General features: G+C 33.0%; 2 long non-coding RNA genes across 2 annotated transcripts; both read right to left on the reverse strand.

The window, feature by feature from the left end:
* Positions 1 to 489: 489 nt before the first annotated feature.
* Positions 490 to 6,902, reverse strand: LOC128164329 (uncharacterized). The gene is made up of 2 exons (XR_008240929.1): positions 5,813 to 6,902; positions 490 to 782 (listed from the first exon to the last, which is right to left on the reverse strand). It is a non-coding gene; the product is annotated as an uncharacterized LOC128164329 (long non-coding RNA).
* A 5,055-nt stretch (positions 6,903 to 11,957) lies between these two features.
* Positions 11,958 to 15,578, reverse strand: LOC128163755 (uncharacterized). The gene is made up of 2 exons (XR_008240858.1): positions 14,729 to 15,578; positions 11,958 to 12,258 (listed from the first exon to the last, which is right to left on the reverse strand). It is a non-coding gene; the product is annotated as an uncharacterized LOC128163755 (long non-coding RNA).
* Between the last annotated feature and the right edge of the window lie 344 nt (positions 15,579 to 15,922).

The following is a 15,922-nucleotide window of genomic DNA, read 5'->3' on the forward strand; positions in this document are numbered from 1 at the left end:
TACCTGAGGATGCTTCCACTTTAATTTGAGCTTTTCAGGCCTAATGGTTTTTGGGAAGAAGATTTTTCAAAGATTTTCTCTATATATTCCTATGTAAAACTTGATCCCCCTCTTGTGGCCCCTCCCTACCCACGGGGACCATGATTTGAACAAACTTGAATCTACACTACCTGAAGATGCCTCCACACAAGTTTAAGCTTTTCAGGCCGAATAGTTTTTGAGAAGAAGATTTTTGAAAAATACCAACAAATTTTCAATAATTCTCAATTACCTCCCCTTTAAAGAGGGCGTGGTCCTTCATCTAAACAAACTTGAATCCCCTTCACCTAGTGGTGGTGCTTAGTGCCAAATTTGGTTGAAATCTGCCCAGTGGTTCTTGAGAAGAAGATGAAAATATGAAAAGTTTACAACAACGACAACGACAAATTGTGATCAGAAAAGCTCACTTGAGCCTTTGGCTCAGGTGAGCTAAAAACAAAATAAAGGAAACATAATTGCATACTTTTATTGAAAAACAATTTTTCACAGCTAACAATTGTAAATTACTTTAAACAGCCATAATTTTGTTTGTTATAATTTCTTATCAAACACAAACCACAACAAGGCATGATGTTTTCTTAAAGTTCCATTACAGTAACTGTTCATGAATTATCAGATTTAATTTATATTACTGGTAAATAGTCTGTAGAACACATTAAGGAATATGCATGTGGGTAGAGGTGACAGGTTAACCTCAAAAGCTGAAAAGAATGAACAGGTAAAAACCATGTGGCCACCAATAGCTGAAATTAAAAAAATTAATAAGCTGTGTTAATACATGTACCGGTACTAATAATAGCTGTGTTTACATTAACATATGCATAGTATTTCTGAAAAAAAAATACACTGACCAAGCAGTGTAATTAGTGTGACATATCCCGATACGTGATATTAGATGGCACAGGACACTTTTTTTGATACATTTCATTGTAGCCTGGGGGCGTGTGTCTTCGGAACCCTGTAACTAGAATTTCCTCAGTTCCCATTCACCACAAATACCTTTAATTCACTCTTTATAAGGCCAATCACCAATTTCTGAAGAAAATTACTAGTCAATTAACCTGTAAAATTTTCTACATACTGGTTTTTACGAGATTTTGACCCTTCCATATTTTGCTAATTTTTCATGATTTTTCAGCTTTTTAGACCTCCCCCAGCCAATTCCCTGCAAAGGGTTGACCTTCCGTACCATGGGCATGTTGCACCATCACATGTCAGAAACTTACCGGTGTATAGTTTATAATGCCCCGTCCACCTACTTTTCATGTTATTTACTCTCCCGTCTGTAACTTGCATTTTCACTGTCTAAAGTCAACACAACAGTCATAGCCGCAGGTTTCGCATTTTACTTCTGAATTTCATGTACCTAACATATGGGGCCTACATATTGAATATCAATTTCAACAAGAGACATCCCTCTAACTAATGATAATCATTAACAAGAGAAAAGCTGTCAATGTGACAGCAAACCGGGTTTTCTTTTATGTGAACTGTATCCATAATCCTATCAACACGTATCCAGTGAAATGGAGTACCCTATATGCAACATTTTGCCAAAAAATGACTAAGTTCAAAAGCTGGTATTTTTTTCATAAATTATCAGAAATCAAAATCCTAGCAATATGCACACCTCTGATATATGTACAATTGTTCTGCAAAAGAACAACTTCCTATCTTGAGAACTGTAGGAGGATTTATCCGTACAATGAGGGTACCCTATATGCAATATTTTGCCAAAAAATGACTAAGTTCAAAAGCTGGTATTTTTTTCATAAATTATCAGAAATCAAAATCCTAGCAATATGCACACCTCTGATATTTGAACAATTGATCTGCAAAAGAACAACTTCCTATCTTGAAAACTGTAGGAGGAGTTATCCGTACAATGAGGGTACCCTATATGCAATATTTTGCCAAAAAATGACTAAGTTCAAAAGCTGGTATTTTTTTCATAAATTATCAGAAATCAAAATCCTAGCAATATGCACACCTCTGATGTATGAACAATTGATCTGCAAAAGAACAACTTCCTATCTTAAAAACTGTAGGAGGAGTTATCCGTACAATGAGGGTACCCTATATGCAATATTTTGCCAAAAAATGACTAAGTTCAAAAGCTGGTATTTTTTTCATAAGTTATCAGAAATCAAAATCCTAGCAATATGCACACCTCTGATATATGTACAATTGATCTGCAAAAGAACAACTTCCTATCTTAAAAACTGTAGGAGGAGTTATCCGTACAATGAGGGTACCCTATATGCAATATTTTGCCAAAAAATGACTAAGTTCAAAAGCTGGTATTTTTTTCATAAGTTATCAGAAATCAAAATCCTAGCAATATGCACACCTCTGATATATGTACAATTGATCTGCAAAAGAACAACTTCCTATCTTGAAAACTGTAGGAGGAGTTATCCGTACAATGAGGGTACCCTTTTGGCAGCCGCCCGCCCGCCCAACCCGCCCACCCGCCCGCCATTTTCACCATTTTAATAACCGGATTTTTCCGTTGGAAAACCCGGTTAAAAATCATTTCATGAATTTTAGCAACACTCATAAGCCTTCAAGTACACCAACTCTCAATTTTACAAAAATTTTGACGGGTACTTTATCCGTAAACTGTCCCTTGCTGCCTTTAACTTACACTAACATTCTCTGAAAAGTCATCTTGTCTTAAACTTACAAAGCTTATGCTATTCTGAGAAAAAGTATACCTCATTTTGCCAATTCCATTAAGGATTAAGAAAAATATGGCCATTTAAGTGAACCCAGCATTTCCACTTTCTTCTATTTAACACAGATTCATAGGGCTCTCCATAAATAAAGCATCTTTACCTAATCTTATAGTGGTCAATTGTTGTTCAACCTCCCTAAATAAGAAACCTTATTCAAAACTACATACATATACATGATATTATCATGACAAAAGCATCACATCACTTAGAAATACCCTTACATGTATACCCTCCCCCTATTTTTTGATTTTCCTAAGAAGCATTAGTTTGAACACTTTAACCTAATATTATGAAACTTGTGGCAATTCCCTTGAGTCATTTCTCACACATATTTAAAAGCAACCATCACTGATATTGAAAATTGATCTTTTCTTGATAAATGGATGAAATGTAACATTTTTTTTCACAAAAAGACATGCAGCCATACATGTGATTTCTTGTTTTCATGAAACAGCAAGCTTATAATCATTTTTAGTGATTATCTTATTTATTCTGGTTTCTAGTCTCCTTTTAACTTTGCTAAAATAGTAAGACCTACAAGTGTGATGTCTGCTCTTAATTAAAATGAAATTCAAATACAACCGGGTACCTGGGGACGGATGAGAATTCCATGATAAATGTTCAAATTTTACATGTTTTCCTACATTTTTGATGCATATATACAATAAAAGGGTAAACATTTGTTGTTTTTTGGTCATTTCGAGAGTAATTATTATAGCAGATGTTATTTCAAGGTCAAATGTACATTTACATATCCAACATGTAATGGTAATGGAGACAATTGGAAAGAGGGGGTAGCTTTTTGAATTCTGTAAATATATCTAAAATATCACTTTTGGATAGGAAGGAGCAAAAACTTGAGTTTTTTGACATATTGTATACTTTGATAACTGCATTTGTCTACATGTGAATTTTATTTGAAAGAAAAATATGCTGTTTTCAAAAAATTGAGTTATATAAGTCAGGTTGCTTAATGTTATTTCATGAAATCAGACAGCAAAATTGCTGCAAATTTATAATTTAAATAATTCAATTGATCAAAACTCTTTTACTGTGCAGTATTAATTCTTATCTCGGTAATTAACTTAAGCCTATTAATTGTCATCAGGATAGGAAATACCTACTTTCTTAGCCAATTTACTCTAGTGGTGGTCATTCTACACATTTAAAAGGGATTTACTTCCCTTGTATATTATAGCTAATAAATCATGTAATGACATATATAACCAACAAAATCATCCATTTTCCCAAAATAGACTACTTTTGGTACAAAATCCACTCAAAATTACAGTTAAATGAGAAATCTGAAAATACCATGTAGTCTTGAAACTTACACTAACATTCTCTAAAAAGTCATATTGTCTTAAACTTACAAAGCTTATGCAATTCTGAGAAAAAGTATACCTCATTTTGCCAATTCTATTAAGGATTAAGAAAAACATGGCCATTTAAGTGAACCCAGCATTTCCACTTTCTTCTATTTAACACAGATTTATAGGGCTCTCCATAAATAAAGCATCTTTACCTAATCTTTTAGAGGTCAACTGTTGTTCAACCTCCCTAAATAAGAAACCTTATTCAAAACTACATACATATACATGATATTACCATGACAAAAGCATCACATCACTTATAAATACCCTTACATGTATACCCTCCCCCTATTTTTTGATTTTCCTAAGAAGCATTAGTTTGAACACTTTAACCAAATATTATGAAATTTAAATGCTTCTATTCTGATCAATTGAATTTTTAAGCAGCGTGAAATTAAAACCATCGCAATTGATACTTTAGTCAAAATCATGAAATTTTAACACGGTGGAATTAAAACGACTTACAGTATTTCATCCGAACAGCCTCAAAGTATAATTTTCTGCTATACTATTTTTTAAAAATGAATTCTACTGGGTTTTTTTTTTGCAAATAAATTTAGCGAGGATTTTTTTCTCTTTTCTTATTAATGAGAGGTTTTAAAAACAATATCATGTTAAGTATGTATAAAATTCCATAAACAATTTTACAAAGCTTTGGATTTTAGTTGCACAATGAAAAAATGAGGGATTGCACGATAATACATGCTCATTTTCAAATTTAAAGCATTGTTGATTTCTTTTCCTAGATAGAGATATGCACAAAATGATGTTGCTCTGTGATGCTTTGCCAAGATTAAAAGCATGAGAGAGAGAGAGAGAGAGAGAGAGAGAGAGAGAGAGAGAGAGAGAGAGAGAGAGAGATCTGAGGCACATGTAGTAAAAATTATTACATACATTTGTCTTACTGTAAAAATTGTTTACAATGTAGATGTGTTCTGCATGTAAAGTTTACCTAAAATGAATCAATAAAATTTAATATATATAAAAGATAAACTAATCTCAAAGAATTTACAATGTTCTGGGAAATAATCAAATCTTGAGAAGAATGTTTTATGGATATCAGGGAACATTAACCTAAAATCTGAACTTAAAGTTCTTTTCACCTTGCACTCTGTTTTACATGCTCTTTCACAGGCGATAATCATATATAACGGCGAGCCAGACAAAAGTTCTAATTTTAATTAGACTGAATATTTACCATGTCAAATATATTTATTTAATTAAGCACAAGCCTGTCTGAGTTCTTTAATTCATTAATTAAGTGGAGGTGATATGGTAAAGATCTGCTATATTCAAATATTTAGGGTAAAGTTATCATCATGCAAACATGCACTCTAATTACAACATTCTACTCTTGTGTGCCTTTGGACCCCCACCCCTTTTAATTGCACTGTTTTACAGTGTGTTGTTCAATACAAAATAAGACATACATATACATAATAATAAATAGAAATTCAAAAGAGTAGTGTGCAAAACATACACGTGAAAATACATTGGACAGATAATATCGCGAGATTTCTCAAGACTCAAATGCCCGCTTTTATATTGTTACGCACGTCAAAAGCGGAGGTTAGAGTCAGAGAAATGTCGGATTAGATTGAAAAGTGCACAAACACTTTGAAAAGAAAAAGTCAATACGACATACCCTGTATTGAAACATACCTTTATAATCTGTCATAAGTTAGTTGAGCTGAAATTTCCACTATCGCGGTCTTGCAGGCCATTCTTCTGACACACCGCTATCAGCTGTTGTTCGCGGTCAAAACATGGCGAGTTGACATGGGGAATCGTACGATAATTATTTCGATTAAAACTAATAAGACTAATAAAAACTAACAACGTAATTATCGATCGAAGTAAGGAAATCGTTTCGATAAACACTCTGATTAACTATATAAAAAAGGAGTTCGGTTTTATGACCTGTACGAAATCTTTTCAGCGGGAGTTACTTTCAGTGGGAAGTTTGCACTATTTTTTAAACCAATAACGAGGAATCCACATTTCCGGAAAAATCAATATTTAAACCCCGATATCGCTGCAATGCAGTATCCGATTTTAAAACGAATTTAAGTTTTGTATTTAGCTTTGCAAACTATACAATATGCATATAATTTCATGTTTTTTATAAAGTTTTATGACCAGTACGAATTGTTACAGTAGAAGTTACTTTCAGTGTGAATTTTGCACTATTTTTGAAACCAAGAACGCGGCATCAAAATTTCCGGGAAAATCAGTTTTTAAACCCAGATATCTCTGTAATGCATCCTCCGAATTCTAAACGGTTTTCAGCATTAGATTCAGCTTAAAAATCTCTACAAAATACGTAAACGTTTTTTGTTTGATCAAAAAATTCAATTTTTCGAAAAATTTGATTCACTTCCAGTTTCGACCGGAAGTGACGGATTTTTATTATATAGCCTCATTACAGAGGTAAATCGACCAAATCATAAGCATTGAAAATTTCAAGCCTCTACCTTAAAGTGTTTTTGAGAAAACTCCCGGACAAAATCACTTTTTTAAAATTTAAAAAATGACGTAACGTCAAAACGGAAGTGACGTTGTCTTTAAAACTTTAACATCTTGGAGGGACGATAACTTTCTAAAATCTCTGGAAGTTTCATTGAAATCGGTTGAAAACTTTTTGAGTTATGAAGCAAAAAAGGAGTCAGAAAAAAAAGAAAAAGTATAATAACTAGAGCAAAGCTCGTTGCAAAGCAACGAGTGGGTCTTCCGTTAATGTCGGAAGTAAAGCCGGAAGTTCCTGTAAGAAGCAGAGCTCTTAAACCAATAACAAGAGTAACTAAAATGAAAAGATAAAAAAATCGAATTATTCCTGGTACGACTTAACAAAATACGAATGATTTTAAGTACGACTTAACAAACACCTTTCCGATTTCAAGAACAACTTAACAAAAAAAATCCGAATTGTTCAAGTACGACTTAACAATTATTCTTGGTACGAGTTAATATTACTTTGAACATTACGCTATTTTTTAAACCAAGGACGCGGAATCAAAATTTCCGGAAAAATCAATTTTTAAACCCCGATATCTCTGTAATGCATTGTCCGATTTTAAAACGGCTTTCAGTGTTTGATTCAGCTAATTAAGCTCTACAAAACGCATATTCATTTTTCATTTGATCAGAAAATTCATTTTTTCGAAAAATTTGTTTCACTTCCGGTTTCGACAGGAAGTGACAGATTTTCATTTCCAGCCTTATTACAGAGGTAAATCGACCAAATCATCACCATTGAAATTTTCAAGCCTCTTTCTTAAAGCGTTTTTGAGAAAAGTCCGGGACAAAATGAATTTTTGAAATTTTTAAAAATGACGTCACGTCAAAACGGAGGTGACGTTCTTTATAAAACTTTAACATTTTTGAGGGACGCCAACTTGCAAACATGTCTGAAAATTTCATCGAAATCGGTTTAAAACCTTTTGAGTTATGAAGCAAAAAAGGAGTCAGAAGAAAAGAAAAAGAATAATAATAATAATAAAAAGAAACAATAGAATAACAAGAGGGTCTTCCGTTGGAAACGGAAGACCCTAATAACTAGAGCAAAGCTCGTTGCAAAGCAACGAGTGGGTCTTCCGTTAATGTGGAAAGTCAAGCTGGAAGTTCCTGTAAGAACAAAGCTCATAAACCAATAACAAGATTAACTAAAATAAAAAGATGAAAAAAAATCGAATTATTCCTGGTACGACTTAACAAAATCCGAATGATTTTAAGTACGACTTAACAAAAACCTTTCCGATTTCAAGAACGACTTAACAAAAAAATCCGAATGTGTTCTAGTACGACTTAACAATTATTTTTGGTACGAGTTAATTTTACTTTGAACATTACGCTATTTTTTAAACCAAGGACGCGGAATCAACATTTCCGGAAAAATCATTTTTTAAACCCCGATATCTCTGTAATGCATCGTCCGATATCAAAACGGATTTCAGTGTTAGATTCAGCTTATTAAGCTCTACAAAATACGTATACGTTTTTTATTTGATCAAAAAATTTATTTTTTCGAAAAATTTGAATCACTTCCGGTTTCAACAGGAAGTGACGAATTTTTATTTCCAGCCTTATTGCACATGTAAATTAACAAATTCATAACCACAGAAAATTTCAAGACTCTATCTTAAAGCGTTTTTGAGAAATGCCGCGGACAAAATGACTTTTTAAAAACTTTTGAAATGACGTAACGTAAAAACGGAAGTGACGTTGTTACGGAAACTTTGATATCATTGAGGAATTTTAATTGCACATAATCTCTGCAAGTTTCATTGAAATTGGTTGAAAACTTTTTGAGTTATGAAGCCGAAAAGGAGTCAGAAAAAAAAGAAAAAGAAAAAAAATAATAACTAGAGCAAAGCTCGTTGCAAAGCAACGAGTGGGTTTTCCGCTAATGTCGAAAGCAACGCTAGAAGTACGTCTAAGAAGCAGAGTTCTTAATCTCGTAACAAAGAAACCTAAGTACAAAAAGATAAAAAAAAATCGAATGATTCTTGGTACAACTTAACTTGATCCGAATGTTTTTATGTACGACTTAACCAAAAACCCTTAACCATTTCAAGAACGACTTAACAAAAAAACCTCGAACTAACATCTTTTTTCTTAACCCAGAATGCAAAATTAAAATTTATGTAAAAAATCAATTTTGTTTAAAACATAATTCTGAGCAACTTTTCCTCTTCACTGCTTTTCAAAAGGTTGACCTTTCGTACTGTGTGCTCGTTGTGTCATTAATTGTCAGAAACTTATCGATGTAAAGTTTACTTTACTGTTCTTCTGTGAATATTTTCTATGTAAAATTACTATGAACCAGACAACATTGAAATGGTGAACATTTCAAAGGGCCCCGCTTATGTTATATCAGAGAATTCTGCTTTGACCTTGACCTATAACTTGAAATTTTTCCAGCTGGCATAGAACTTTTATTTCAATTTCATTCCCCCTAACATACATGCATTTTTGTTCAATCTGACCAAGATTAAGCATATTTGGAAAATAATCTACTATCTAAAACTAATTTTAAAAAGATCTGCTATGACCTTCACATTGACAGACTTGGTTCAAGGTCACTGCACGCCATTAACCAATAAACTCTGTAAAGGTAAAATATTAGCCAAATAGGGGCTAAAAGGATAGTATATCTATGCTCTTTAAATATGGATTTTTGTGTGATCTGATATGACCTTGACTCTTCATCTACAAATATCATTCGAGGTCATTGCATATATTTTGAACAAAGGCATCATGTGGGTGAAGTATGAGGCTGAATGGAGCAAAGGCAGAGAAGATATACTCCGGACAAGGATTTTTAAAAATATAATTCTGGTATGACCTTCACAGTTTCTTTTCACTGAAAATAGGTTCAAGGTCACTACACACCCTTTCACCCTTTACTCAAAAGCTCTGCTTATGTGAAGTCTGAGCCAAATAGGGGTTAGTAGAAATTATATATGCTCTCAAAAAAGGATTTTTGCATGATCCGACATGATCTTCACCCGTTACCTAGAAATTTCATGCAAGGTCACTGCACATCGTTTAACCATAGAGACACTCTGTGAGCATTAGCCAGATTGGACCAAAGGAAAAAAGATATGCCCCAGACAAGGATTTTATATATATAATTCTGCTATGACCTTAACCTTATACCTAAAAACATGGTTCAAGGTCACTGCACATCCTTCAACCAAAAAAACCCTGTGGATGAGGTATGAGCCAGATTGAGCCAAGGGGAGAGAAGCTATGCTCCTGTCAAGCCATCTCGAATGGACAGACGGACAAATTGATCACTAGAAGGTGCCCGCATAAACATGCCTTTTTATCTAATTTAAAATAGTATCCATGCTATCTGCCCATGGTGAATAGTCATCAAAACCATTCATCAGCAGAATTTGATTTCCCTCCTTTTTAAGGTGGTATGGGACATCTGTCGATATTAATGTGGATTAAAGTACTATATAATTGAAAACTTTTCACCGGTTTAGAATTTTCAAATTTTACAATATTTAACCAAAAATAGCTTTTAAAAATATTTGAAAAGGTAAAAATTGTAAAAACCCCAGCGGGATTCGAACTCATGCCTTACAGGTTCCTAGTAAACCCTCTAACCCACTGTGCTAAGGAGTTAGGTGACCATTTTTGAAAAGAAACTACATGTACTTATATAATTACACTTTATTTTATTGTTTATTTCAATAAACAATACGTCACAACATGGAAGTGTCCCATAGCACCTTAAACTCGGAACATCTCTGACCTAATAAGATCGCCGCATTAAATACAAAGTTTGATTTAACTCTAATTTGTTTATCATCAAGAAATTCTGCATCACTGATAAATAAAGTTTTCTTCTGTATAATGAAATACCAATTAACTAACTATTCGGACAATAGCAAGTTTATTGTCCCATTCCACAGCAACTATTTCCCTTGGCTTTGCCTCATTAAATAGTTGCTGTCTTGGGGGACAATAAACTTGCTATTGTCCTCATACCCAGTAAATACTAAATAGGCATATAATATCCCATCCACCTACATTTCATGTTATATAACCTCCCGTTTGTAACCTTCAATTTCACTGTAAAGTCAACATATCTGTCATAGCCGCAAGTTTCACAATTTATTTCTGCTTCTCATGTACTTAAAATTAGGGGCCTTAATATTGCTTACCAATTCCAACAAGAGACATCCCTCTAACTATTGATAATCATTAAAATTCATTTCATGAATCTACGCAACAATGATAAACCTTCAAGTACAGTCACTCTCAATTTTACAAAAATATTGACGGTACTTTATCCGAAACTGTTCCTTGTATACCTTTAACTTAGTACACTAACATTTTTATGAAAAGACGGTTCGTCTTAGAATAAGAAAGCTAATGCAATTCTGAGAAAAAGAATACCACATATTGCCAATTCCATTGAGGTTTAAATAAAAATATGGCCATTTAAGTGAACCCAACATTTCCAATTTCCTTTATTAAACACAGATTTACAGGGTTCTCCATAGTAAAACATCTTTACCTGACCTTTTAGAGGTCAACTTTTGTTCAAACACCTTTAAAAAGAAACCTTATTCAATACAACATACGCCTACATGATATAATCATGATAAAAGCTTCACATCACTTAGAAATACCCTTAAATGTATACCCCCCACCCCCCAATCTTTTGAATCAAAATCAGATTTTCATAAAAAGTCATGGTTTGAAATGTTTTACCTAATTTTATGAAACGTGTGGCAATTTCCTTGAGTCATTTCTCACACATATTTGAAAACAATCATCAATGATTCTAAAATTTGATCTTTATTTGTTTATTGTATGATTTGTACCATTTTAATTAACAAAATAGACAGCTGTCCTGCTTGTGATTTCTTGTTTTCATGAAAAAAGTAAGCTAACGATCATATTTAGTGAATATGTAATCTATTCTGATTTCTAGTCTTCTTCTAACCATGCTAAAACAGTAAGTTACAACCTACAAGTTAGACATCTGCCTTAAATTAGAATTAAATTCAAACACACCCTGGTAGCTGGAGACAGAGTTGATTTCAATGAACAATGTTCAAATTTGACATGTTTTTCTACTTTTTTATGCATATATACCTTAGAAAGGTAGAAATAGGTTGTTTCATGTTCATTTCAAAAGTAATTATCATAGCAGATGTTATTTCAAAGTCAAATGTACATTTACATATCCTACATGTAATCTTAATGCAGACAATTAAATAGAGGGGGGGGGGGGTTCAATTATGTAAACACATCTAAATATCTTTATGAAATAAAAAATAAAGGAAACATAATTGTATACTTTTATTGAAAAACAAATTTTCACAGCAATTATGAATTTCTTTAAACAGCCTTAATTTTGTTTTCATAATTTCTTATCAAACACAAACCACAACATGGCATGATGCTTTCTTCAAGTTCCATTATTGTTCATGCATTATCGGATTTAATTTGAATTACCGGTAAATAGTCTGTAGAACACAAGGAATATGCATGTGGATAGAGGTGACAGGTTAATCTCAGGAGCTGACCCACAAGAATCAACAGGTACGGGTAAAAGCCATGTGGTAATAAGAGTCTGTTTTGAGCTGAAATTAATAAAAAAAATAATTAGCTGTGTTTACATACATGTACTAGTAATAGCTGTGTTTACATTAACATATGCATAGTATTTCTGTAAAAAATACACTGACCATGCAGTGTAATAAGTATGACATATCCATTTCATTTCATTTTATTTATTCTCATATTGTATAAAACAACATAGAGAAAATATACAATACATACAATATTAAACAAAAAGCAAGAGTGTATACTGTACACATCAACCTGGAGAGTTGACTCTCTTATTAATGATATTGATGAATTTACATAAGTTATTAATAACAGCTAATTTTTTACATGAAAATAATTACAATAATTAAATGTCCCAATACATGACATAACATTTAGGCAGTACAAGATCAAAAATTTGCATATCAAGTCATAATATAATATTAAAAAATTTTCATAGGTATAAACACTTATCACATTGAGAAAGAGAGAGAGTTTGAGAGAGAGAGAGAGAGTTTATTACCGTACTTGTAGTGCAACAGTCAATATTTCAATTTGTAAATTACAAACGAATATTACCCACCGAACAGCGTCGAAGTACATGTACTGGTATTAGCTTCTGGTATACCATTTTTTATCAATTCTACTGTGGGTTTTTTTTTTGCAAATAAATTTAGCGAGGGTTTTTGTTTATTTTCTTATAAATTACATGTTTTAAAAACAATACTACGTGTAATAAGCATAAAACATGTATGAGTAAACTTAATGAAGAATTTTTAATAGATTATTTTTCAAAGACTGTGGTACATTACATGTATGTCAATCTTTATAAAACTAGCGTATATTTCGTGCGCCATAAATTGCAAGTTTTTTGTAAATATCATTTACTTGCATGATAGGTATATATGGTCTAACCAAAATTTTCTTCATAAAGCTACAGCTGTATGTACCACATATATGTTTTGTCACAAGTATACATTTAAAAAAAAAATACCCAAATTCCAACAGTTGAAATAAACTCAACTCATTCTCTGATAAGTTCATTGTGTTTTGTGCATGCATATCTTATTTGTCTGCTGCAACAGCAGCCAATCAGCGGTAAGCTGAATCCACAAAAAGAAAGTTTGTGTTTTAGGAGCAGGTAAATTGTTTATGCGACACTGTCAAGAAAACCACACCAAATAATAACAAGAAACATAAATATTCACTTAAATGTATTGTGTTGTAAAGTAAAGGTTTTTAACACTTATTGCATCTTGCAAAACATGATGACCCTTAATCATCTGTCATATATCTGATATACATGTATATGTAAAAGATGGGAGAAATAACGATAGAACAAACTGGGATTCGAACCTTGCCCTCTGAATCTCTAGTCAAGTGCTCTACCAACTGAGCTACATGTATCTGGCACCGGTATTCAAACCAGTCTGACTGTCACATTCCTCCCCCCTTAAATGATCTTCACCCTCGAAGATCACCCCTGGCAGGATCGAGTTAACCTGTTAGTTCCAGGGGTTGGTCACAACACCAATATTGTAACAGGATGGTAGAAATAATGAAGGACCAAACCGGGATTTGAACCTGGGCCCCCTGAATCTCTAGTCAGGTGCTCTACCAACTGAGCTATCTGGCACTGGTATTCAAACCGGTCTGATCGTCACATATATAAAGAATTATTTTAAACAATGTTGTTCAATAAAAAATAACACTCGCAACCTTCAGTTTTTGTCTGTAATTAATCAATATTGGCGTGCGATCAGTTCTCGCCGAGTACCATTTCTCACCAGTGCATTGTTACGTCATTTTATCAACACATAAAATTACATACGAACATATGATGTAACAGTGCACCAGCGAGAAATGGTCCTCGGCGAGAACTGCTCGCACGCCAGTACTGCCAGTAGTCAGATTAAAAAAAGAGAATAAAAAATTACATTTAAAACATTAACAAAGACAATTTAAGTACACATCATAACTGCTAAACAAGAAAAATTATGTAAACTGGTAGAATGGTACGCATAGTTCTAACTTGTAACCTACATGTAGAAGTACATGTACCGGGTACCCGTTGGTCTGCTAAACCTCTCTAATGATACAATGATCGGCATCATAAAGATATTAAAGTCATGTTTTAACTCTGAAGTATACAATTTTATTTACTTGAAGTTATGTCTACAGGGAATTCATGACTACATTTGGAGTCTTCTGCACAAGAATATATGATATGTTTCTAATTAGACCCTGCTTTGAATTTTGAGTTGAAAATTCACAATCTGTTATTTTTTTAAATAGATAAATTCAGTTACCCTTTCCAGTCCCCCATGAACCTCGAGCGAGTCTAAATTAACATCCATGAAACATGTAAAAATTACACGTAAGTAAACAAACACCCACATCATAACAAAAACATCTAACAGTGTGCACGTACTTACATGTACATCTATACTATATACTTAATTTTAACCAGTTAACAAGAAACTTTAAAAGGAGTAAAAGCCTCACCTTCTTCAGTAACATCCACATAAATCACACACTTTAATGTCCATCTTTTCTCCTTTATTACTCGTAGCTTATCAACGGCTGATCGTCGACAGAAGTGTGGCTGTCAGAATTTCCTCGTAAACGATTCACACGAGAAAAATATCCTCCTTAAACAAATATGTAGTATTGTTCCCTGTGCATGTTCATATGTTTCACAGTAAATTGAAAATGCATGTATACACCGAAAGAATACACAACTTCTCTTCTGCATTACGGCTCTCTCTTTTCTACAATGCCGTTCGTTACTGTTTACATTCGGCGCGCGCGCGGGGGTTACATACAGGGGCGCCCCGACAAATAGTTGCACATAGAACGTTTAAATAATGTGTGTTCATTGAATTCATAAATGATATAGATGAAAAAAATGAAATTGAATCACAACAATTTATCTAAGACGCAACACAACGTAATGCAGTAAATGCCTGGGCCTTAAAGTGGCATTTGTTCGCTTGTGTGTCTATGTAGACATATTAACTCGTTCATGTACGATTCTCACATATTTGTTTCATGAAATTTGAAAAAAAATATAGCACAGAACTTGTTTAATTTGATACCAAATGACATTATTTAATATATTAACAATAACTGAATTCATTTTTTTTCATTAAATGATAATGATTTTTGGTATCAGAAAAATACGTGTATGAGCTGCTGACCCCTAATTATAGGGGCCAGCCCTTTTTTCTTAATTTTAAATGAAAGCTCTCGTTATTCTAAACAACTTTTGCTCTATATGTATTAACAAAATATTTTTAGTTTAAAGGTTATTATACAAAGAACAACAAAATTTCAGACCCCCCAAAACCTTATACTTTACCGGCAAGTAGCTTAAAAACTAAAAAACATTTTGCCAAACTTTTCATGCCAGCAAAACTATAAAATGTTACCAACAATTCTGCTAAATTTCATGCAACTATCTTTTGTAGTTCCTGAGATCAACTCTGGACAAAAGACCCCCCAATTTTCAATTAAAGGGCAATAACTCATAACCGGAAGTGAATTTTAAAAATTTGAAAAAAACGTCTCGAGATATTAACATTGTCTACATACCCTGAAAGTTTCATAACAATCAGACAACAAATGTACGAGAAATGGCCTACACAAAATTTGCGGATAAAAAAAAAAAATAATAATAAGAAACAGTAGAATAACAGA

Source organism: Crassostrea angulata, chromosome 9 (assembly GCF_025612915.1).
Source record: "Crassostrea angulata isolate pt1a10 chromosome 9, ASM2561291v2, whole genome shotgun sequence".
Classification (NCBI taxonomy): Eukaryota; Metazoa; Mollusca; class Bivalvia; order Ostreida; family Ostreidae; genus Magallana; species Magallana angulata.